Below are 25,621 nucleotides of genomic sequence, written 5' to 3' on the forward strand. Positions count from 1 at the left end.
AAGTGCTATTATTATCTTCATTTTACTTCATTTATTATTATTTAATATCAATTTTTATTTTTATTTATTTTTTAATTGAGGTTTTTCTTTTAATGGCATTATAGTTAACGTACTGTGTTATATTAGTTTCAGGTGTGCAATATAGTGATTCAGGACTTCTGTACAGCATCTGGGGGCTCATCAGGACAAGTGCACTCCTTAATCCCATCACCTATTTCACCCATTCCCCCTCGCCTCTTCTGCCTCCCCTCTGGTAACTACTGGTTTGTTCTCTATAGTTAAGAGTCTGTTTCTTGGCTTGTCTCTCTCTCCCCTCATTTTTTTTGTTTTGTTTTGTTTCTTAAATTCCACATACATGTGAAAGCCTATGGTATTTGTCCTTTTCTGACTTGTTTCACTTAACACTCTTGCTCCATCCATGTGGCTGCAAATGGCAAGATTACATTCTTTTTTTATAGCTGAATAATATTCTACTGTATATACACCACATTTCTTTATCTATTCTTCTACTGATGGACACTTGGGCTGCTCCTATAATCTGGTTATTGCAAATAATGCTGCAATAAATGCAGGGGTGCATATATGTTTTGAATTAGTTTTTTGCATTCTTTGAGGAAATACCTGTACTGTTTTCTATAGTGGTTGTACCAGTTTACATTCCTACCAGCAGTGCAGGAGGGGTCCCTCTTCTCCACATCCTCACCAAAACTTGTTTCTTGTGTTTTTTATTTTAGCCATTCTGACAGGTGTGAGGTGATATTTCATTGTAGTTTTCATTTGCATTTCCCTGATGATGTGGAGCATCTTTATATGTGTCTGTTGGTCATCTGTATTTCTTTGGAAAGATGTTTGCTCATGTCTTCTGGCCATTTTTAAATGGATTACTTGTGCTTTGGGTGTTGAGTTGAATGGGTTCTTTATGTATTTTGGATACTAACCCTTCATTGGGTATGTCATTTGAAATATCTTCTCCCATTCAGTAGGTTGTCTTTTAGTTTTGCTGATTGTTCCCTTTGCTGTGCAGAAGATTTTTGTTTTGAAGTAGTTGCAATTGTTCATTTTTGCTTCTATTTCCCTTGCTTCAGGAGACATAGCTAGAAAACTGTTGTTTAGGCCAATGTCAGAGAAAACACTTCCTGTATTTTCTTCTAAGGTTTTTATGGTTTCAGGTCTCACATTTAGGTCTTTAATTTATTTTGAATTTATTTTTGTGTATGGTGTAAGAAAATAGTCCAATTTCATTCTTTTGCATATAGCAGTCTAGTTTTCCCAACATTTGTTGAAGAGACTGCTTTTTTTTCATTGCATATTCTTGCCTTTTTTGTCAAAGATTAATTGACCATATAACTATAGGTTTGTTTCTGGGTTTTCTGTTGTGTTCTATTGATCTGTTTTTGTGCCAGTACCATACTGTTTTGAATACTACAGTTTTATGGCATAATTTGAAATATGGAATTGTGAAACCTCCAGATTTATTTTTCTTTTTTAAGATTGTTTTGGCTATTCAGGTACTTTTGTGGTTCTATACAAATTTAGGATTATTTGATCCAGTTCTATGAGAAATTCTATTGGTATATGGATAGGGATTACATTAGATCTGTAGATTGCTTTGGGTAATATGACATTTTAACAATATTTGTTCTTTCAATTCATAAGCATGGAATATCTTTCCATTTGTATTGTCTTTAATTTCTTTCATCAGTGTTTTATAGTTTTTAGAGTACAGGTCTTTTACCTCCATTGTTAACTTTATTCCTGAGTATTTTATTATTTTGGGTGCAATTGTAAATGGATTACTTTTTAAATTTCTTTTTCTTTTGCTTCATTATTAGTGTATAGAAATACAATGGATTTCTGTACATTTATTTTGTATTCTGTGACCTTACTGGAGTAATTTATCAGTTCTAGTAGTTTTTTGGTGGAGTCTTTAAAGTTTTCTATATATAGTATCATGTCACCTCCAAATAGTGAAAGTTTTTTTCTTTCTTACTGTTTTAGATACATTTTATTCCTTTTTCTTTTCTGATTGCTGTGGCTAAGACTTCCAGTATTACGTTGAATAAAAGTGGTGAGAGTGGGCATCCTTGTTTTGTTCCTGATCTTTGGGGAAAGGCTATGGGTTTTTCCATAGATGGCTTTTATTATGTTGAGATATGTTCCTTCCAAACATAAGGTTTTAAACAAAGGGTTTTATCATGTATGGATGTTATACTTTGTCAAATGTTTTTTCTGCATCTATGGAACGGATCATATGGATTTTATCCTTTCTTTTGTTCATGTGATATATCACATTGACTTGAAAATATTGAATGCACCCCAAGAACAAATTCAAATACCGAATTTGCACTCTGAGAACAAATCCCACTTGATCACATTGAATGATTTTTTTTTTAAATATATTGTTGGATTCAGTTTGCTATATTTTGTTGAGGATTTTTGCATCTATGTTCATCAGAGCTATTGGCCTATAGTTCTTTTTTTTTTTTTTGTAGTGTCTTCATCTGGTTTTGGTATCAGAGTAATGCAGTCGTCACAGAATGAATTTGGAAGTTTTCCTTCCTGATCTATATTTTGAACTAGTTTGAGAAGAATAGGTATGAACTCTTTTTTGAAATGTTTTGTAAAATTAACCTGCCAAGCCATTTGGTCCTGAAATTTTGTTTTTTGGGAGTTTTTTGATTACTGATTCAATTTCATTGCTGGTATTCAGTCTGTTCAAATTTTCTACTTCTTCCTGGTTCAGTTTCAGGAGGTTATATGCTTCTAGGAGTTTATCTATTTCTTCTAGGTTGTCCAATTTGTTGGCATATAATTTTTCATAATATTCTCTTATAATCCTTTGTATTTCTGTGGTATTGGTTGTTATTTCTCCTCTTTCATTTCTGATTTTGTTTATTTGCATCCTCTCTCCTTTTTTGATGAGTCTTCCTAAAGTTTATCAATCCTGTTGATCTTTCAAAGAACTAGGCCCTGGTTTCATTGATCTACTGTATTTAAAAAAAATTTTTTTTTTCTGCTGTAATATTTATTATTTCCTTTTTTCTATTGGTTTGGGGTTTTGTTTGTTCTTTTTCTAGCTCCTTTAGGTGTAAGATTAGGGTGTTTATCTGAGATTTTTCCTGCTTCTTGAGGTAGGCCTGTGTTGCTGTAAACTTTTCTCTTAGAACAGCTTTTGCTGTATCCCAAAGATCTTGGACTGTTATGGTTTCATTTTCATTAGTCTCCATGTATTTTTTCATTTCTTCTTTGATTTCTTGAATGACCCATCATTGTTTGGCAGCATGTTATTTGACCTCCATGTACTTGTGCTCTTTCTAAAGTTTTTCTTGTTGTTGATCTTTAGTTTCAAGCATTTTGTTTGATCTTTTTAAATATGTTGTGACAAGTTTTGTGGCCTAAAACATTATTTATTCTAGAGAATGATCCACATGCACTTGAAGAGAATGTGTATTCTGCTGTTTTAGGATGAAATGTTCTGAATATATCTGTTAAATCCATCTGGTCTGATGTGTCATTCAAAGCCACTGTTTACTTGTTGATTTTCTGTTTGGATGATCTACCCATTGATGTAAGTGGGGTGTTAAAGTCCCCTATTATTGTATTACTATCAATTACTTCTTTTATGTATGTTATTAATTGCTTTAAGTGTTTTGGTGCTCCCATGTTGGGTACACAGGTATTTATAATCGTTATGTCTTCTTGTTGGATTGTCCCCTTAATGATTCTATAGTGTTCTTCTTTGTCTCTTGTTATAATCTTTGTTTTAAAGTCTATTTGTCCAATGTAAGTATTGCTACACAGCTTTCTTTTCACTTCCAGTTGCATAAATGCCCTTCCATCCCTTCACTTTCAATCTGCATCCGTCTTTAGGTCTGAAATGAGTCTCCTGTGGGCAGCATATAAATGGGTCTTTTTTTTTTTTAAATCCATTCTGTCACCTATGTCTTTTGATTGGAGTATTTAGTCCATTTACATTCAAAGTAATTATTGAAAGATATGTATTCATTTCCATTTTGTTATTTGTTTTCTTTTTTTTTTTTAAGTTTTTCTCTGTTCTTTTCTTCTGTTGCTCTCTTCTCTCATGATTAGCTGGCTTTCTTTAGTGATATGATTGGATTCCCTTCTCTTTATTTTTTGTGTATCTATTACTGATTTTTGATTTGTGGTTACATTAAGTTTGTAATATAACATCTTCTGTATATAGCAGCCTATATTAAATTGATGGTTGCTTAAGTTTGAATTCATTCTTTACTCTTCTCCTTCCCATGTTTTAGGTATATATTCTCATATTTTACATCCTTTTAGTTTGTGAGTCCCTTGACTGATTTCTACAGATACACTTATTTTTACCACTTACTGCTTCTACTTTCCTTACTCTTGCGTATGGTCTTTCCTTTCCATAGAGTCCCCTTTAACATTTCTTGTAAAGCTGGTCTAGTGGTCATGAATTCCTTTACTTTCCTTTGTCTGGGAAAGTCTTTATCTCTCCTTCTATTCTGGATGATAGCCTTGCTGGATAGAGTATTCTTGGCTGCGGATTTTTTCCTTTCAGCACTTTGAATATATCATGGCACTCCTTTCTGGCCTGCTAAATTTCTGCTAAAAAATCAGCTAATAGCCTCATGGAGTTTCCCTTATATGTGACTGCTTTCTTTACTCTTGCTGCTTTTAAAATTCTCTCTTTACCACTACTTTTTGCCATCGTAATTACTGTTTATCTTTGTATAGACCTCCTCAGATGATTTTATTGGGGGAATCTCTTTGCCTCTGGATCTAGATTTTTGTTTCCTTCCCCAGATTTGAGAAGATTTCAGCTATTATTTCTTCAGATAATCTTCTGCCCTCTTTTCACTAAGTGTCATTTTGTCTTTTTTTTTTTTTTTTTTTTGCCTCTTCAGCTTGGTTACTTTTCTTAACTTTGTTCTCCAGGTTGCTGATTCATTCTTCTGGTTCATCTAGTCTACTATTTATTCCATGTAGTATATTTTTAATTTCATTTATTGTGTTTTCCATCTCTGGTTGGTTCTTTTTTATCTCCTGGTTAAGGGTCTCACTGATGTCCTCCACTCTTTTCTCAAGTCCGGTGAGTATCTTTATGATCATTACATTTTCTTTCAGGTATATAACTTATCTCCATTTCACTTTAGTCTCTTGCTTTGGTTTTGTCTTGTTCTTTCATTTGGGACAATTCTTCTGTGTCCTAATTTTGTATAACTCTCTGTGTCTATATATATGTGTTAGGAAAAATAGCTATATCTCCTGCACTTGAAAGTAATTGTCTTTGAAGAAGAAGTCCTGTAGTGCCCTGTAGTGCAATGAGACACCCTGGTGCCTCAGGGGTGTCTCCTTTGTTTTTATATGAACACACTGCTGTTGTGGCTGAGCTGCTTTTTCCTTCAATCCTATTATCTGCAAAGACTCCCCCCTCCCGCACCCCCATAGTGAACAATGCTTTGTTCCTGTGTTCTTAGTTAGCCAGTCTGTAGACATTTGGGGTTTGAGTTGATTCAGACCAGGCATTTTCCCAAGATGTTATAGCACAGACCTTCAGGGCACTTTCCTTTCATTGTCCAATACATAGCTTTCCTTGGTGGATGGGCCCTACAATCAGACCAGTTGTCTGCCCGCAGCCCACTGCTGGGTCCTCCATCTGACTGGTGTATGAGGTTATCTTACCCTCTCTCTGGGGTAGGAGTCACTTTGGAGAGATGCTGCCCACTGTGGAGGCTGCTTACACACTGCCAGGTCTATGGCACCACCCTGTGTGAGCTCTGACCAAGATCCTCTTGGAAGGGTGAAATCCCAAGAAGCACAGAAGGGGGGTTGGGCCATAGAGTTAGCAAGGTTTGTGAACTGCCATTTCTGGTTCCTTTGCTGCAGGGCCACTGCAGTGCCTGGACACTGCAGTACCATCTAAAGGGGTGGGTCCAAGGAAGCACAGCACAGGACATGATGCAGTGGGATGGTGGTGCTAGCAAGTGTTGGGTGCATTGTTTCCTCTGTGGGAGGGGCCCTGCAATGCTCAGACTGATGTCTAAAGGGGTGGATTGGCAGAAGCACAGCAGGGAATTGAGGGGCAGTGCGGGGCAGAAGTGCTAGCAACTTAGGTAGTGAGTTCCTGCAAGTGGACATGTGTTTACGCTGGGGAGTGGAGAAGGAAATGGTGCCTGCCAGTTCCTTTACTCCTGGAAGAGTTCTCCTGTGATTTCTGTCCTTCTAGGATATTGTACTCAATAAATAACTCTCTTTCATGTGCCTCAGGCATCTTTCAAACCACTGCTTCTATGCTATATCTCATGGGCTATTTATTTATTGTGCTGTCTCTTTAAGAGCAGAGACTCACTTTCCCTTCCTCTTCGCTCTTGAAGAACTGAACCCATTGAATTTTTAAAATTCTGGGTTTTAAGTCCTGCTGGTTGTAAGAACTCATGAAATTCAGCCCCTCTGGTTTTCAAAGCCAAATGTTCATTTTCCCTGAGCAGGCTCCCTAGCAGGCTCCCCAGCACAGGACTCTGTTTCCCTCCCCTATCCATGCCTACAGCATGCAATCTCCTGCCTCCTATCACAGGCAGTCCTGTGATTTCATGTAGTTCCTGATCACATCCCTATCTCTCCTGCCCTCTTCAGTGTGGCCATGTCTCTACATTTGGTTGTGGAGTTTATTCTGCCAGTCTTCAGGTCATTTCCTGGGTTATTTACACTGACAAGAGTGACATCTAGTTGTATCCATGGGAAGAAGTAACCCTAGCACCCTCCAACTCCACCATATTTACAAAATTTGTTGTTGACAACAAGCATATTTATTTGGATTTGTACAAAGTTAGGAGTTTAGACTATTTTTATTTTGTATGTAGGGGGAAAGATGGGCTTATCAGGTGACCAAATATTAATGTGGGTCAGATCAACATATAGACCATGTTAATAAGATTGAAGAGAATGAGACACTAGTTAAAATCAGTTTCTTCCAATTAAATCTAATATGTAAATAAGTGACTGTCCTTTGATTGGCTACTGATAATCCTTAGATGAAATGATTAATGTTTTGTTTTTCTGGCTGCTTCCATACCCAGAGAACGTTAATACAAATGGAAATTTGGCCATATATTTAAACAACCTGTGACAGTGAAGAGATTTCCAGAGCTTTCTGGTTAAAGAGGTTTTTGAATGTATATATGAGCAATTATGAGCTGACTTTTTATTTCAGCAAATATAAAGATGTATTATCCCTTGAGGTTTGTTATTAACCTCAGTTTCACCTCCGTTGATATTTACTCCACAGGTCAATAAATCTTGATATTCACTTCAACAGAAGCTAATATCTTCAGATTATGAGTTATTAATCTTAGCCAAACTGAAAAATTGTGTGAATATTTTTCTTTTACTAGAGAAAATGAGGGCTTTTTTGGTCTCCTTTTTCTTCAGGCTTTCTTAAGAAGGAAGGTTAGTTTTTATTGGAAAGTCCAAACTGTCTTTTGAGATTTAGTGTTTGGAGTTGAAGGTATGAACTGGTTAAAAAAACAAATTCAACTGACTGAAGTGTAAAGATATTATTGGCTTTATTCAACATTTCATGAATTGGCCAGCATCCCATCTAACAGATGAAAAGGAACTCCAAGGAGGTATTGAAAATGGAAAGCTTTTATGGATGGAAAGGGGGGTGAGACAAACAGTGAATCATTTGTGGCAAGATCACCATCCTTTGAGAACTGGAGGGTGGGAGCAGGTGTCCATCAGGCAGCTTATCTCATTAGGGCTGACCAGGTAGTTCCAGATTGACTGGTTGAAGGTCACATTCCTGAGAGAAGCTGAATTGAAATTAGGTTAGGTATTAAGTCTTGGCTTGCTGATCTGGGTCCATTTGGGTTTTACATATGTAAATATATATATATATATATATATATATATATATATTTAGCAAGTCTTAATACAAGTTTTAGAAACTCTCTGTCCTATTGAAAGGATTGCATGGAGGCAGGGATTAAACAAATCTTATTTTAAATCCACTTGTGAAATATTCTGATTTTAAGGAGAACCAAGAAAGGACTGTAGCTAAAGTACCCCTGCCCATCTTTGTGTTATTTACTGACATTGCTTGATGTGAGTCACAATAAATGTGATGCATTTCTAGGTCCTGACAGCAAAATGCTTTATAGCAGAGAAAAACAGCTGCAACTGGACCATCTGAGAATAAAAAACAGCAAATGTGAAAAGACACAGCTTTCCAACAGTGTAAATGGCATTGACGTGTGCAATAGAAGCAATTAGTTTGCTGTTTCAAAGGAATGTTTCTAGTCCCATAATCTGTAGAATCATGCCTATAATCATAAGGAGATTCAAGATGAAAGGAGATGAAAAAATAATGGAAGAAGTTAGAGCCATCTTACCTGATGGTTGGTGGATGCTACTCAGGCAGATGGAGAGATGTAGGATTTGGAAATAACTGTGTAGAGGAGAAAAAGTATGTTTCCAAATGTTGATAAAGGGAAATTTTAAAAAATATTTTATAACATATTTAGTAGAGTGGGGGAGGGCAGGGGACCAGGGAGAAATCGAAGGAGAGTTGTTAAATGTGGTGGGGACTCTGGTCAGACAGACAAAGCCTCCAGAGCCCTGTTTCTCAAAGTGTGGTCCCAGAACCAGCAGCATCGGCATCACCCAGGAACTGATTAGAAATGCAAATTATCAACTCCATCCCAGAGCTATTGGATCAGAAACTCTGGAGGTGGGATCCAGCAGTTGGTAGTTTAAGGAACTCCCTAAGTGATTGTGAAACATCTCAAGTTTGGGAGCCACTGTGCTAGGACACAGAATTTTCAATCTCTATTTGTACATCGCATTTCTTTGGAGAGTTTCAAAAATGAGATACGCCTGGATTTTACCTCTGGGGGTTCTGATTTAATTGCTCTCCGGTATGGCCTGGACATCGTGATGTTTTTCAACTTCCTAGATGATTTTAATGGGTAGCCAGGCTTGAGAATTCCTCTAGGGCAAGTTCTCATCCTAAATTACTTTTTCAAACCTAATTCTCTCCTTTCGTATAAAATATAATGCTTCCTTTACTATCCTGAAATAAAATTTATATGAATATTATTATTCATGCACATACTTTTAACTGAAATATAAAATAGAAAGAACAGAAAAATAATTTATGATAATATGCATTTCAAACATTTTAATTTGTGGGTCTGACTACATTTACAGTGAAGCAGGCAGATGCTTGCATTGAGTTATAATCAACATGTCAGTTGCAAATGCAGATTGATCCCAGCGTGCTGGATTGGTAACCCAAACACCATGGATGACATTCCTGTGAATGATGTAATTTTCTGAAGAGAACAGATCTTGGTAAAAATTCTAATAAAACAATGAACAACTTTCCATTTTGCTGAGCCCTGGTTCAAAGCATGTAATTAAAAGGGCAGTGACTTATTTTAATAGATGCCATGGCTCTCCATGAAGATTCCCCTCCAGGACTGAAGCACTTACTTCTCCAGCTGCTGGGACCGCTGACTGCTAATGTCCCTCAGCTGATAGGTCTCTTTGGGACTTAACCCTCTGCTGAAGAGAATTGTGTTGCACAGGATCTCCCCAACATCATGCTCCTTCTTGGGCACAGACTTCATTCAATGGCTGGTCAATGGTGGATTATGAGTGAGGCAGTTCTCCTTCCTGAATTCAGGACAACTCTGAAGGGCCATCCCTGTTCTGGATCTCTATGTTGGGTTGGCCGAGACCTTTGCTATAATTGCGCTGTAGTTCAACTTCCCTCTCTGTCCAACCCTGCTCTCCTCCACCTCCCAGGGGTGATGACTCTGAGAATACTCTCTGATAAAATTCCTGCCAAAGGTATTTGTCTCAGAGCCTACTGCAAGTGCAACCAACTGGTAGAATGTCTTAGTGAAAACCTGAGTCCTTTCCTAGTCAGCTGGGTTATAGTTACGTAAAAAGATTCTTGTTAAGTATTTTATCCCATCCACAAAGGAGTTTCATTGAGATGGATGGTGACAAAGCCAGAATTGCATTTGGCCGAGTGATTTCTCAGAGCATGAAGCAAGCTGATAGAGAAGGGAGGATTTCAGGAAGTGAATCCCAGAAATGGAAACGGCATTGGAGTTGAAAGTGTTCAGAACAAATCCCTGGAAATTGATCTGGTAGAGATTCCACTAAATTCAGAGGCAGGGCAGCCTCAAGGAAAAAATGTAAATTAGGCAACATTTGTTTTACTTTTCCCCAGTGCCTTTTTCTCTCCATGGAGTCTATAGCTATGAGAACCTACACTCTGGAAAAGATCTGATAAGCTATTTACCCCTTAGTGTGACTCTAAGTCAACAGTTTTGTTTTTTCTCTTCCAGAGATATTTGCATTTTAAGTATTTTTATGGAATAAAAATTGTGGTCCCTTATTAAAAGGAATTTCAAGAACTATCCTTTAGTAGAGAAATTGGGGATAAGGAAAAATGAGTCTTTCCTGTTTCCCCCCCACTCAAAATCAGTTCTCATTGTGGAGTCCTTTAGGGTCACAGAAGGGTGAAAATGGGGTACTCCAGCAGGACTGTCTACGAGCTCTTGGGGGATGGGTCACCCATGAATTGTATTGCACATCCTCTTGGAATTTGAATAAAGTTACAAAGCAAAGCCTCCTAGTTTTGGTTTTAAAGATAGAGTAAATTTGGAAATCTTCCCTAGTCTGGATGCATTGTTAGAATAATGAGTTTTGTTTTTGAAAAGATACGGCAAAAAATATGAGAAAACATCTGTAAATTTTATTTATTCATAAAGTCTTTACCAGTCGCTACACAGTCTTGGCTCAATAATTGTGTATCTCTGGACTTTACTTCCTTTTCCATGAAACCAGTGATTATCTCGACTGCTCACCTGAGATTCTTTCTCACCGTCTTCTTCCATCACCTAAATGAAATAGGAGAAATGAAAAAGTGAAGGCAATGAGAACAACTTTAAGAAATTCTCTATATCAGCACTGGTATTCGTTCATTTACTCTGCAAACATTGACTGGCCATCCTTTGCCAGAGTTTGGCCTAAGTTCAGAAGCAGAACAAATAAAGAGGTGCAAGCTTTGTCCTTGGGCACGTCTAATGTAGCAACATCCTCCTTGATCTGCTGACCCTCGGGCAAGCCTTTATTTACTGCTCACATAAGTGGTATCCTTGGCCATGAATTAACCATGACTTTGTGTCTTCAGTGCAATGCGTGTGAAAGCCCTCTGCTGATGGCCGGGTGTTGTTTGCATAATGTATTGACCGTGCATGCTTAAACAACACCTAGGTGGATCATTAATTCCTGGTAGAGTTACTGAAATGAAACTCCTGAGAATTTCTTCCCTTTGTAATCTGAATTCTTGCCAGTTTTTGAGCCTTTCCTGAAAGCAAATGGCCAGTGTTCATTTTACCTCTCTCTTTAAGTTCTTTCAACCATCCGACTAGTTAGAAGTAATTCAGCTCGGCTTTCTGAGCCATAAATGTAATATTTTCTAACGAAATGATGTAAAATCCGAGGAAAGTACGATCAATAGGATGCTACAATTTGCTGAGGTAGGATGGTCTTTCTCAAGAAAACAATATAATATGGTTACTATGAAATGTGTTAGCTTTGTGATAAGCGCAAGGTGATCTAGTTAGTGGGCATACCTTGTAGTTATACACAACAAAATTTCCTTGTTGGGATCATGGGAGTGTCATCTCTCTGGGCCTTAGCTTCCTCATATATAAAATGCTTCTGTTTGGATTTAAAACAAAGTGATACAGAAATTGGGACTCGATTTCTCCTGCTGCTCTATGCAGAGCAGATTATACTTCCTGGGAGAGTGGATCTGGATTTGCAGTTTTCTCTCGAGTCCAGAACAAAGATCAGCAAACTGTGGCCCTTGAGTCAATTCTGGTTTGCCACCTCTTTTTATACAGATTTTCAAAACACAGTCAAATCCATCTGGTAATATACTGCCTAGGCCTACTTTCATATACAAAGGGAGAGCTGAGTAGTTGCAACAGAGGCTGAATGTTGAAAATATTTACTATGTGGACCTTTCCAGAAAACATTGGCTGCCAGAGATATAGAGTAGGGATCTCTGACATGGGAGTATAGGCACAGTAAAGGGACAAGAGGAAACTATTGAACCAGAGCTTCCATGAATATTTATTTTTTATCTCAATCTTTCTAATTTTTATTTTTAATGTGTGTCTTATACCTCCTATTTAAGCACAATAAATATGTATGTGATTTATATCAATAAATACATATATGGAAGCATATTCTCAAAGGAATTTGCTAGTACAGGGGCCATGGTCATATAGATCTGGAGGCCAATAAGCAGGAGACATGGATGTTCCAGGTAAAACACATGAATATAAGATACAAAATGATGACAAATATACATTGTGACTTCAACCAGGGCCAGGCTACATAAGGTACTTTCTGCCAGAACAGCATTCAGAGAACTTTAGGAAGAAATCTGTGTTTTACTCTGAAAATGAACAACTTGCACTTATATTTTAGAACAGCACTTCTCAAACTGTGTTTGTGAAAGATCAGGTTTTTTGTTAATTTCACAACTGCCATAACCCATGTTTTTGTAAACACAATAAAAATGAATTACCAAAAAATGTACTTGCTGGCAAATTATTAAAAAAAATTACCAGAAAAATGAAATGAAAATTTAAAAATACAATATCCATATTTTTTATCATTAGATTTAACAGACATACAGTTACTATGTCAAATTGTATGGAAGTCTCTAAATGTTTACCCTCAATGATCTCTTTATAGACTAATGACAAAAATGTTTGCACACCGTGATTGGTTCACCACGACATTTAGAGCAGCCATTGTATACAGGACTCAAGGATTTCTAGTAACAGGCTGGTATCTGGGATTACCTCTACATCATCACTTTCGGGGTGGTAACTTCATTTAAATGGGTATTATGTCAGCCATATATTATTATATAAATATTTCTTAATGGAAAGAAAAGTTCTGAAATCCAGAGGATCAATTCAATTCAAATCATATGCTTAGGCTACTCATAAGGCAGTAGGTTCGCCCAATAAATAATAGAAAGATGAGGGAGATCTTTCTTTGCCTTCATGGACATGGATGTAAAAAGGGAGAATGTTTTTCAAACTGTTTTTGACAGAAATCCAATGTCACAAATACTATTTATATCACAAGTCAATATATGGATATAACATATGAAACAAAAGTATCATTAAGTAAATTTTTGCCCCTATTATATGTAATTGACTGGGTATTTTTTATTTTAGTTTATTAATGTTTCATTTCTATTATCTTCAATTTCTAATCTTTTTCTCTTCCATATTTTAAAAATTCTGATCATGAAACACTAATGATTTCATGACTCACTAATGAGGTGCTATCCAGAGTTCAAAAACTCTAAAGTGGGGGCAGGTGACAAATATAAAGATACCTCCAGTTCAAGTAAGATGCCATCAACAGAGATTTAAACTGAAATCCTGGGGTGCCTGGGTGGCTCAGTGGTTTAAACTGAAATCTTACAAAATATCAAAGGAACTATTATGCTGCTGAGAACTTATGGAGAAGGACAGCTTAACTGGTGGGAGAGTCAGAAGAACTAGGGACATAAGATCATGTTCATGGTTGGGACTCAGCAGAGATACTTGGCATTATTATGCTTCTGTTCTCAAAACCGAGAGGATCTGCCAGTGAAATGTTTCACCCTGGGCAAAATGGTTGGCTTGATGAGCTGCCTTTACTTACTTTACTTAAAATTCTTTGGCCAACAAATACATGTTGAGGGTCTGCTGTGTGTTTATACTGTTCTGGGGTTGGGCATACAGCCATGAACAAGGCAGATTCCTGTCCACATGCAGCTGGCATTCGAGTGGGTAGAGAGAATAAGCATGGCAGATGAGTAAAGCTACTGAACACTGTAAAAAGAAAGAAAGGAAGAACGAGAGAGAGAAAGAAAGAAATGAAAAAAAAAACTAGAATAGAAGAAACAAGAATCTAGAGTGTCAAGGTGGGGAGTTGAGATATTAAATAAGGGAAGGTCAGCCTCACTGAAGAGGTGAGATTTGAACAAAGATTTAAAGGAGGTGAGGAAGCGAATCAAGGGAGTAAGGAGGAAAGGGCATTTTAGGCAGGGCATTTTCAGGCAGAAATGCCTTGCCTATTCCAGGAACAGCCGGTAGGCCCCAAGTGACAAGGGAGAGAGTAGTAGGAGTAGTAGTAGTAGGTAGAGTAGTAGGAGATGAGGTCCCCAGAGCCGTGGAGACCACTGTGAAGATTTTGGAGGTTACTGTCAGGTAAATGAGAAGCCACTGGCAGCTTTGGAGCAGGGGAAGATGATCTGAGTCATGTTTTAAAAGCATCACCTGGCTGTTTTGCTGAGAGTAGACTGTAGGGGGCACAGGTGGAAGAGGGGAGGAGGTATATGGCAATAGCCCGGGAGAAAGAATTTGGTGGTCGATGCTATGATAGGAATGGTGGATATGGTGAGAAGTTGTCAGATTATGAATATATCCTAAAGATGGAACCAAAAGTGTTTTCTGACAGATAGGATGTGGGTAAGAGAGAATGAGAAAAGTCCACAGTTGTTGTCCTGTGGAAGGATTGGAAAATTGGAAGGATGGAATTACCATCATTGGAGAAGGGACGTACACAGTGTAAATATTTTAAGAATTCAGTTTTGGACATTTTGAGATTCCAATACCTCTTAGACTTCCAAGTGGAGGTGGTTATATAAATATAAATTTGGAGTTCAGTTTGGGTTGGACATCTAAGCTAGAAATGTAAATTTGGGATTTACATTTTCACATTTTTTTCTTTCATCCCTCATGATCACCACTCTTATTGTTATTCTACTTCATATTAGAAGTGGAGAGAAGTAGAGGAGAAATCTTGTTTTCTTTGACCCCAGCTTCTTCAAACTGGCAGTTTGATGGGAGAGGTAACAGCTATTTTGACAAGAGTTGCTTTGCTATGAAAGAACTGTCTTGATATTGGATTGTGGAAAGGGAAATGAGAATTGTTACATGGCCATGCCAAAAGCTAAAAGATAATTCAAAATTTATGTCATTGAAGGCATCCCAGCCAAGAATGACAGGAATATTGGTTTACCAGCTCCAATGGTGTCTCTGTGCAGCAATAGTGTGAATACAGGTAACATTTCACATGGTCCCCATCTGTACAGAAGAAGGTCTCCTATGTGTGTCCTTGACACATCACGACAACACTCTTATTAGCACTTCTGACCCCAGCTGGGTGGGTTTTCCCCACACTGAGCAATTGGCCACCCCAGCCCATGTCCTGCCAGTCAGTATAGTTCTAACACCCACTGGAGCTAGTGTGGACCCCACAGATTAAGGGCTCCCTCCCACAAGATTGTGTTCCCCCACCTCAGATGCCGGTGACATCGCCCATCTTGTCACCTGTGCTTCTGACCTGCAAGCTATAAATCAGAGAGGTTCTTGAAACTCCCTCTTCAGTTTCTATCATTTGTTAGAACAGGTCACAGAATTCAAAGAGACACATACTTGTGTTTACTGGCTTATTATATAACAAAGGAAATGAGGAAGGATACAAATGAACAACCACATGAAGAGATATATAAGGTGGTGAGGTCTGGAAGGATCCTGAACACAGGAGTTTCTGTCCCTGTGCTGTTGGGGTGCCCCAGCCTCTTGGCACATGGATGTGTTCACCTGACATAGAAACTTTCCAAACCTCATATTTTGGAATTTTTATGGAGGCTTCCATCACGTAGGCATGATTGGTCATTAACTCAATCTCTAGTCCCTCTTCCCAGCTGCAGCTGAGGCTGAAATTTCCAAGCTTCTAATCATGGCTCGGTCATTCTGGTGACCAGCCCCCCATCCAGGAGCCTGCCAAGAGTTGCCTCCTTAGAACAAAAGATCTTGCTATCACCCAGGAAATCATAATGAATTTAGTAGCTCTGTGTCATGAACTGGGGTCAGAGGCCAAAGATTAACAAGAGAGACTCCTAATGCTCTTATTACTTAGGAAATGACAAGGGTGTTAAGAGATCTGTGCCAGGAACCAGGGGCAGAGACCAATGTATATATTTTCTATTATTTCAAACCATCCTTTGAAATATCACATTCCCTTATATTTTATATGAAGAGATTAGCACTTTAAAAACTCACAAATACATTAAGATTTTAATAATATTTTTAAATTCAAACTTATGTAAAGTGGACTTGTTTCATGACATTCAAGAAGAGACTTAGCCCAACTTGTGATAACACTTGCTGTCCTCTGATCTCTAATTCTCCTTCTCTCTAAGTACTAGAAGCTCTGGTTTTTTACCTTGACATTTGATTGCCTGAAATAAAGATAATATTTCCCATCCTTCCTTGCAGCTAGAAATGGCCACATGATAAAAAGTTTTGGCCAGTGGAATGTCAATACAAATGATGTATACAAATTCCAGAGTAGGTCTATCTTTCTCTCTTCCTCTATCCTGTTGTTTGGATTATAGTCATGGAAGTCAGCTATTTTGATCCACTGGGAAAAGGGAAATATCATGGGAATGGTGGAGCCAGAAGATGGAAGGAGCCTCGGCCCACAGTGATGCTCTCTAGCAGAGCTGTTGCCAACAGCCCTGTGTGGCTTGCCTCCAATGTGTTACACAAAAAGAGAACTAGATTCCATGGTTTTGTTTAAACCCCCGGGGTCTTTAGGGAAGACCAAACCATTTGAGTCTTTAGAACATGCACCCTATATTCTAAGCTACAGTCTATAAAAGTATATAAAATATTCACTTCTCCAAATTGTGAAAGGAAACAGACAGCATTTGTCTGGGCAGCATGGCTTTGGTGAAAAATGCACAGACTTCGGTTGCATATCAGAGAACCCGGATTTGAATTCCAGCCTCTCCTTCTACCAGCAGCATGACCTTGATAGAGTTACTCAAATTCTTTGACTCAATATTTATCAATAAAAATATATAATATTTTATATATAATATTTTATATTTTATATAGTATTATATATAATAATTATATTTTCTAATATAAAACAAAACAGAGGTACAATATCTTACACATAGGCCTCGACAGAATTAAATCAAGTAATGCCTAGAAAGTCCCACAACCAAGTAGACATGTGAACTGTATTGGGTCCTTCCCCCTTTCTTCGTATATTCAACTGTCCACTCTAGACTTGCAGGTCTAGTGAGGAATTCACACTCAAAATGTCCAAACTGAGCTTCCCTCTCCCCATAGATCTGATCCGCCCATTATCTCACTTTATGGTGACTCCATCTTCTAGTTCCTTGAAGTCAGAAATCCTGAGAGTCATCCTACAAGCTTTTCTCTTTCTCATATGAATTTATCAGGAAATCTGGTAGGTTCTATCTTCAACACAGATCCAGAATCTGACTTCGTCACACTATCCCCCTGTAATCACTCTGGTCTGAGCGCCTCCTACTAACTATAGCCCAGCTACCAAGACTTTTACAGATATAAGCCTAGTCATATGGACTAATGGAGATGTTTACCAATCAGATATTGAGGAATTTGTTACATTAAGAATGATTTTAGTTCAGTTGTCCCTACATATGTATTTGAGCATCTGAGAATTATGCAGCCCTAATTTTGCCTTATAATTTAATTTACAGCACTTTGCAAATACTCTGTTTTGCTGAAACACGAGTGGACGCTAAGTGGGATGGATTTTTATTGCACTCTTGGCACACTCTGCACTTTGTAAATTAATTAGCCTTTTTCAGTTTTGTTTTTAAGAAGTAATTGTTTGCAACTGTCTGCGGCAGTACTTATCTTTCTTTTAAAGGCTTCATTTTGATGCTTTTTATAATAAAACTGGCCGGAATGAGGGCTGATTCTGTATTCTGCCATTTATCCAACCTAAAGAGATTTCTGAAGGAATCAGGGTGAGACATTCTTTTGTGATCAGAATGGAACTTGAGTTTTGTCTCTCTCCTTTTATTCATTTCTTCCTCCAGTAAGAGGAGCGATTCTGGCTAGGTCGTCTCACCTCTGGAGCCCCGACCATTGATCAAGTGAATTTAGACAGTGTCTTAAATAAATCACCAAGGTTCTATTTACTTTCTTTGGCAAGAGTCAAATTCTAATGCAACTCATTAGAAATATCCTATAATTCATCTGATGCATCCAGCAGGTTGAACCATCATTTCCAAGTTTTGTTAGTTTTCAGCTTCTTCTCCTCATTGATCAGTTTTCACATTTACTGTCCCACCAGGAAAGATAAATGTTTCTGTATCATGGATGGACTTAATTTCTAGGATGGGACTTCTTGAAACATCAGGGCACAGAATTATCCAGAAGAGAGAGAGATGACAGGAGACAGAGATGCTAAAGTAGATTCTAAGTTGTCCTCCAGGGAAGCGACAGCCATTTGGTAACAAAGAGACACCACAACCCATCTCCTCTAGACTCCCGAGGAGTAAGAGGTTTAACTGCCTTTCCTGAAAATACCCTGCATGCAACTCCAAATCATCTTCTGTTTCCTCTTAGAAATGCCTCTTAAGATAACAGGACAGAATTAGCCACAATCTGATGATGTCAAAAGAGCAAGGACCCTGGAGTCCAATAGATCTGCAGGTGTGTCTAGGCCATAGGCCAAGTTTTATCACCTCTTAGAGTCTCAAATTTCTAATCTTTGATTTAAAACAATGGTAACCCATTAAGCGTTACTTTCTTTCTTTCTTTTTTTTTTCTTGTTTTTAGCAGATAGTGAGCGAGAGCACAAGTGGAGGAGAGGGAGAGACAGGCTCCACACTGAACAGGGAGACCAATGCAGAGCTCGATCCCAGGACCCTGAGATCATGACCCCAGCCAAAGGCAGACGCTTAACTGACTGAGCCACCCAGGTGCTCCCACTCAGTGTTACTTTCAATTTTGAGATGATGATATATATAAAGTAGCTACAGCATAGTAGGGTTTCAGCAAATGTTAATGACCTCTGTGGATAGGGGACTTTTTTAGGTAGAAGAATTATCTTCCAGAAATATTGCAAGAGTGAACCTCCAGAATTGTTCAAATTGTGAAATGCATTGTACTATTAGAGTATATGAATCACATACGTACAGTTTAGAAAAACAGTGGCAAAATGAATCAATACAGTCCGTACTCTTGGGCCTGGCTTCTCTCACTCAGCATAATGTTTTTGAGATTGATCCATATTGTTGCGTGTATTGAGGGTAGCACTCAATTCACCAGCTGAGTGCTTTGTGATGAAATATTTCAAGTATTTTTCAAGCTGTTGCTGGCATCATGTCTGCCAATTTCCCAACCACCAAAGCATGTTAGGTGGCCGTGTGCAAAATCAGAGTGCCTGGAAGTATGATCTAGCTGCTGAAATGGGGAAGGAGGATAAAAAGAGTGGCTTTTACTCTACCTACATGGAGAAAAACAACTTTCTAAAATCACAAAACATCCTGTTCAATGGCTCGCCCAAGTTCAATAACAGGGAAGAGGCAGAGCTTTCGTCTCAGTCTGAGGACTTCCTTCGGCAACCTGTGCTCTCTCCACCACACCACTGATGGTAACTCTTCTTGCGATTACAGAAGCAAAATAATGTGAAAGAGAAGACAGCTTAATAAGCCTTAGCAAAAAATTTAATAGCCTTGTCTGGAATCCCTAACCTCACTACTGGTGGTTGATGGTGATAAGAAAGTTAAAAAGCGACGAAAGAAAAAAAAATGTTTTTCCCACTCCTCCATCTCCTTCACCAATGCAAAACAATCTACGAAGAAAGCATTTGCTAAGATTTTGTTTAATTACCCAGGAGTTTGATGAGAAAGAGTGTTTCATAATTTATAAGCCAATTCTTGTTTAGCCAAATTAGGTCTTTAATTCTTGCATATTATAGCAGCTATAAAATACAATTACATGTTACATAGGAAACAAAGCCATAAAACAAAATGAACCAATCAATATAGCTCATTCCCCCATGGAATTCTGTTTGGTATTTTAATGGGCCAAACTCCAAAACTAAAAATCAATGTCCATTATGATCCTTTTAGAAAGGAATAGTGGTCATATCTTGTTGCAATGAGTATTAGCCACAGAAAGTTCCCTCCAGCCTGTTTCTCCAAGGCCTAGCAGCTGCCCATGGCAGTAGCTTGGTTGATCTCATTACAGCGACATTTGCTACTACAAATAATTTAGCATGTGCACATTTATCTATGTCAAAATCTTTCACTTTGACAGAGAGGAAGGACGAAGTTGGTGGAAAGACAGGCTCAGCTCTCTGACTCACAAAATTGGGGCCTCTCCAGAGGGTGGTATGAGGGTAACATGACCCCTCAGGCTCATATGTAACAGTGACTCTGGAAGGTTGAGCTTGGAGACCCAGGGTGTTTTACTAGGAAAACACAACAGCAAAGATTCAGGTATCAAATATAAAGGGCAAGAACTTTGCTGGTGATCCTTCTATTGGAGCGAAAGACAAGCAGCAAGAAAAAGAAGGGGAGGAGAAAGAAGAGAGGAAAGAGGGTAGGGAGGTAGGAAAGAAGGAAGGGAGGGAGAAAGGGAGACAGGAAAAAAGGGATATAGGAAAGGAGGGAGGGAGGGAAGGAAGGAGATGGAAGGAAGGAAGGGAGGGAAGAAGGAAGGGAGGATAAAAGGAAGAGAGGGTGAAGAGGGAATCTACAATTCATAGTTGTCTCCTAGAGGAGATCTGACTGAAGGATTAAAGATCTGGTCAGTGCCCCTGAATTTATTTAGGCCTTGGAAAATAAAATACAGCTCCGATTCATCACTTGCTAAGTGCTCAGACTCTAGAACTTTCTGTGGCAATGGAAATATTTCTTTTGTACTGACCAGTACGGTAGCCACCAATCACCCATGGTTGTCAAACACTTGAATTGTGACTGAATTTTAATATTACTTAATTTCATTTCAGTAGAAATAGCCACATGGGGCTAGTGGCTACACTCTTAGACAACATAACTCTATATTAAGGCTTTATGTGTGTTAACATCTTTAATCCTTATGCTATGCCATTTCCATTTTGTAGATGGGGAACTGAGGCACAGAGAGGTTGGCAATTTGTTTGAGGTCACACAGCTAATAAGCATCAAAACTAGGACTCATAGCCATTATACTTTATACTGATCTTCAGTTCCAAATGAACCAGGTTTTATAGGACAAGACAAAACCTTCTTTTATGATGACAAATTGGAGCCAGTAGATAAGTTCAAGACCTTTACAATTCAAATACAAAGAGTCAGGGAGGTCCCAAGTTACCATCCATGGAAAACTCCTCAAAAGCCCTGCCTGCCACTGGCTTCTTTATGATCACAACTGGCCACCTTGAATAGACTGGGCACAGCCTTTCCCCAGTATGTGTCTTTGAATACCCATCTTGCAAGAATAAAAATAGGGTAGTGGAGGAATGAGAAATACGTGATCAAAAACAGAAAAGTTGTGTGTTACATTGCTCTGTTGGAGGCATGTAATGCATGCAAGCCTCTGATTCCAAGCTTTTTTTTTTCCCCTTTATCTAGTGTTTCCCTCATTTATTTGACCACTAAAACTTTTTGGAGGTGGGTAGGTAATATGGTGATGGACCAAATAAACATTGAAAAAGGCTGAAATGTACTCTGAATTCTGCCTTGGACCTGACAGGATGAATGCACTGCCTTCTTTCCAATAGGTGATAGAAGGACACTAGTGTAAAAATCTACCTCACCCCAGGCAGAGTAATCATGTATAATATATAATACACACACACACACACACACATTCCTATACATATGAATAGAAATATATTATAAGTAATTGGCTCACATGATTATGCAGGCTGAGAAGTCCTAAGATCTGTAGTCAGCAAGCGGAGGACCAAGGAGAGCCAGGGGTGTAGGGTTAGCTTGAGTACAAAGGCTTAAAAACAAGGTGACTTGATACTGTAAGTTCTAGTTCAAAGGCAAAAGAAGTCTGATGTCACAGCTCAAACAGGCAGGAAGAGTTCCTTCTTATGCAACCTTTCTTGTTCTATGTGGGGTCTTCAACTGATTAGATGTGGCCCACCCACACTAAAGAGAATTGTTTGCTTTACTCGGTTTACTGACTTGCATGTTAATCTCATTCAGAAACACCCACACACACACACCCAGAAGAATATTTGACCAAATGTCTGGGCACCACTGTGTCAGTCAAGTTGACACAAGATTAACCATTGCACATAGGATAAACTTATTTTTAAGCAGTACATAAGGTACCTTGTCTTCAATCCCTGGACATACATACAGATTTTAAAAAAACCATAAATTTAAAGCAATGAGCCAAAATGTTCACCCAGAAAGGATATAATGAATAGATAATTTTCTTCCTATTTCCTGACTTTTTAGATAATCTGTGACATTTGTAATTAGACATATTGCTTTAAATTTAGGAGCACTTTCTTTGAAAAGGTGTCTAGAGGTTGACGGAGAATATGTTGAGCATATTATCTGAAGACCAAGCTAATGCATTCTCTAAAGATAAGTTAATTTTTGGTGTCCTGATTCTGCAGACACCTAATAGGCTTTTTCTTTCCTGAGCTCCCTCACGGGCTTGATGTCATTAGTTCTCTGCCCACTGGTGTTCTTGTTCTTTCTTCCCCATTTGTCAAACCTCCTCTAGGGGCAATAATCTGATAATTACATTAATGTGTTCATTGAGATCCTCAGCAGGCATCTGTTAGAATTTCACCTGGTACCTTGTTCTGTCACCTGCTAGGATCCAGAGAAGAGTAAGACCTTGCCAGCCAATATTGTTAGGGAGAAGGGGATTCAGGCAAGGCTTCCCCAGTGGCAAGGAGGATGAGAAGTGGAAAGGAGTTACGGCTTTCAGTAGAGCACAGATCACAACTCCTCGAAGGTTTCTAACAAGAATTTCCAGAGAGTCCCACCGTGGGCATGCCTGTGCAAATCCCTTGGGTACATCTGGAATCCTGCATGCCCCTAAGGGCCTGGGGTTGCCTGTCCACAGAGTCCAGAGTAGAGAAGGGAGAAAGTGGGGCTTAGGGCACTGGGCATTCCAGGGGGAGACCTAGACTTGCTCAGCTTCCCAAGAAGCTCAGGTGAGCTGCCCTATGGGGGATAGAACCTCTGATGCTCTCACTGGGCAACTCAGTCCAGTTTTCTACCCAACACAGGGTGATCATATTATTTATCATCCAGACCAGAACACTTCTGACAATCGAAGGAGAAGTTCTTAGTAATCAACTATGACGATGTTCATAAACCAGGGCTGTCCTAGGGAAATTGGATATACGGTCCCTCTGCCCTGGGGTGAGCTACATTTTTATGCCAGTTGGCCTTCCATCACTTACTTGGAAAAGAAGTGGTATCTGAAAATAGTAGGGTTCAATTTGTTCTCAAATAAGGCATGTCTAATTCTACTAAAATACAGGTTCCTAAGTCTTAACACCAGAGACTGAGATTCACCATGTCTGGTACGGTACCTAGAAATAGGTATTTTAACACACTTGCCATGTGATGCTCTGAGTTCACATCTTGACAAACACCAGGCCTTGGAGTCAGGGCCTGGATGGGGAGGTTTTCATCACTTGCTATGCAACCTTGGAAACATAACCTTTCTAGATCTTAATTTCTTCAACTGTAAAAGGGACTTAACACCCATCTCACAAAATATTTTGCAGGCTAAAATAAACATGGCAGAAGTATTTAACCCAAAGCCTGGTGCCTTAGGAGCACTCCCTAAATGGTAGCTATTATATTATGCTGAGGGAAATGAAATGGCAACTTTTGTAGCTTGAAAACATCCAGTAGCAATAATTTCATATAGTCCAATCTCATAATTTAAGGAAATAATTCTGAAGGCTTCTTGAAGTGTGTTGTCATGGGTATTTGTCCTTGAGTGGTTCATAGGTGATGGACCTGGCAGTTTCTTTGAAAGAGCTAGAGGGAACTCTAAACTGTGGAGTGGAATGATGCTTTCTTCTTGCTGCAGATCTCATCCTGCTGGACTGATCTATGGCAGCATTTCTCGAACTCCATCACACACACAAATCACCTGGGCTCCTCCTTAAAATGCAGATTCAAACTCGGGGTTAGCCTGCACTTCTGCAATTTTAACAAGCTCTCAGGCAATATTGATGCTGATGCTGATGGTCCAGAGACCCCACTCTGAGAAGGAAGAGTCTAGGCAGCTTAAAGGGAGCTCCATTTTTAAAGCTGTCCCCAGGGGTCTTGACTCTCCAGTGAACAAAATGAAGTGCTCATCTTCCTAAAATGAATGAGATGAAGGAACATCTCTGGGGGCATCAGTGTGCCCTGAAGTTAATTGCTTTTTTGATAGCATTTTAAGCAGAATTACTGCGCATTTATCTTCTCACAAATCCAGGAATTTGAATATATCCATTTTTCTGATAGATGAAGCAACTTCCCTTCTTATTTTTTTTTATTACTATACAGAAAAGCATGGAATTTTAGAGCTTAAGTGCATTTACTCATTCATCAACTATATCTATAGCATCAACCATGTGCTCTGCCCTCTGCTAGGTTCTGGGATAATGAGATATAAGCAGAAAGGGACCTTAAAGAAGGTTCCAGAGACAGTTAAGAGGCAATGGGGATCAGATCGCACAATTTCTGAGCCAGCGTGCTCTTCCTTCCTACCAGGTCATGCTATGAGGGTGGCAAAGTGACACAGCACTCATTCAAGATGGCGGGACTTGGAGAATAAAATTCCGCAAACCCAGATTCTATTTTTCCCATTACTTTTCATTGGGCACATTGGAGCCATAGTCTCTCATCAAAAAAGATAGATGAAGGATAGATAAGATTTCCTCTATGGCATCAGTTTTCCCAACTATAAGATGAGAAATTGGTTTAGATAAATTTCTACAGACACTTTTGACTACAAAGTTCTATTAATTCAAAACGGGGATGGGAATTTTGGTTTCCATCTACATCTCTTCTTTGATCCTTTGGGCCACTGTTTCAAATTGGGACTTCATTCAGTTTCTCCACCCACAGCATAACAGCACCATCCCCTCTTCGGGATGGTGAGCATCGAAGAGTAAAGGAGAATGGATTCCATCATCTAGCTGCTCTGTTGCTGCAGAGAGGTTTCAAGCTAAAGCCATGAGGCATGCTCCCCACCTACTGAACTGTATCTAAATATAGATTTAAATTCATGGATCTGCTTCTAGATTGATGTGCTCTGTAACTGAGAGGTCCTGCATAGCGGCCCACTCCATAAACCCTGGGGAAGGACCAGAGACTAATTAATTGTTTACGGTGGGTGTCCCAGGCCTGAGGATGTGGTGTGGCCTGTTTCTTCATGTGCGATATGGAGCTGCTGGCTTATGAGCCGAACTGTGTGTCTTTCTGGGTCTCTGGAAGATCACTGGAGTTCCATCTGTTCCATCCATTTTTCCTTCACCCCACGAGGCCAATGGCTTGACTTGACTCAGTGGCCTGTGACAAAAGCCAGCCAGTGCCCTTGTCTTTTTGGTGCTCTGGAGGAAGTGTCCTTTGTTGATTCAGATCTGCATTGGCTCATCTTCAAATTTATCTCAATATCTTATCTCTGTGTTATTTTATCTAAAGTTATCTAACTTTCCCAGAAGCCTGCATAGATAGGTGATAGATAGATAGATAGATGATAGATGA

The sequence above is a fragment of the Enhydra lutris genome, unplaced genomic scaffold (assembly GCF_002288905.1).
Source record: "Enhydra lutris kenyoni isolate GAN:26980312 unplaced genomic scaffold, ASM228890v2 scaffoldscaffold66, whole genome shotgun sequence".
NCBI classification, from domain to species: domain Eukaryota; kingdom Metazoa; phylum Chordata; class Mammalia; order Carnivora; family Mustelidae; genus Enhydra; species Enhydra lutris.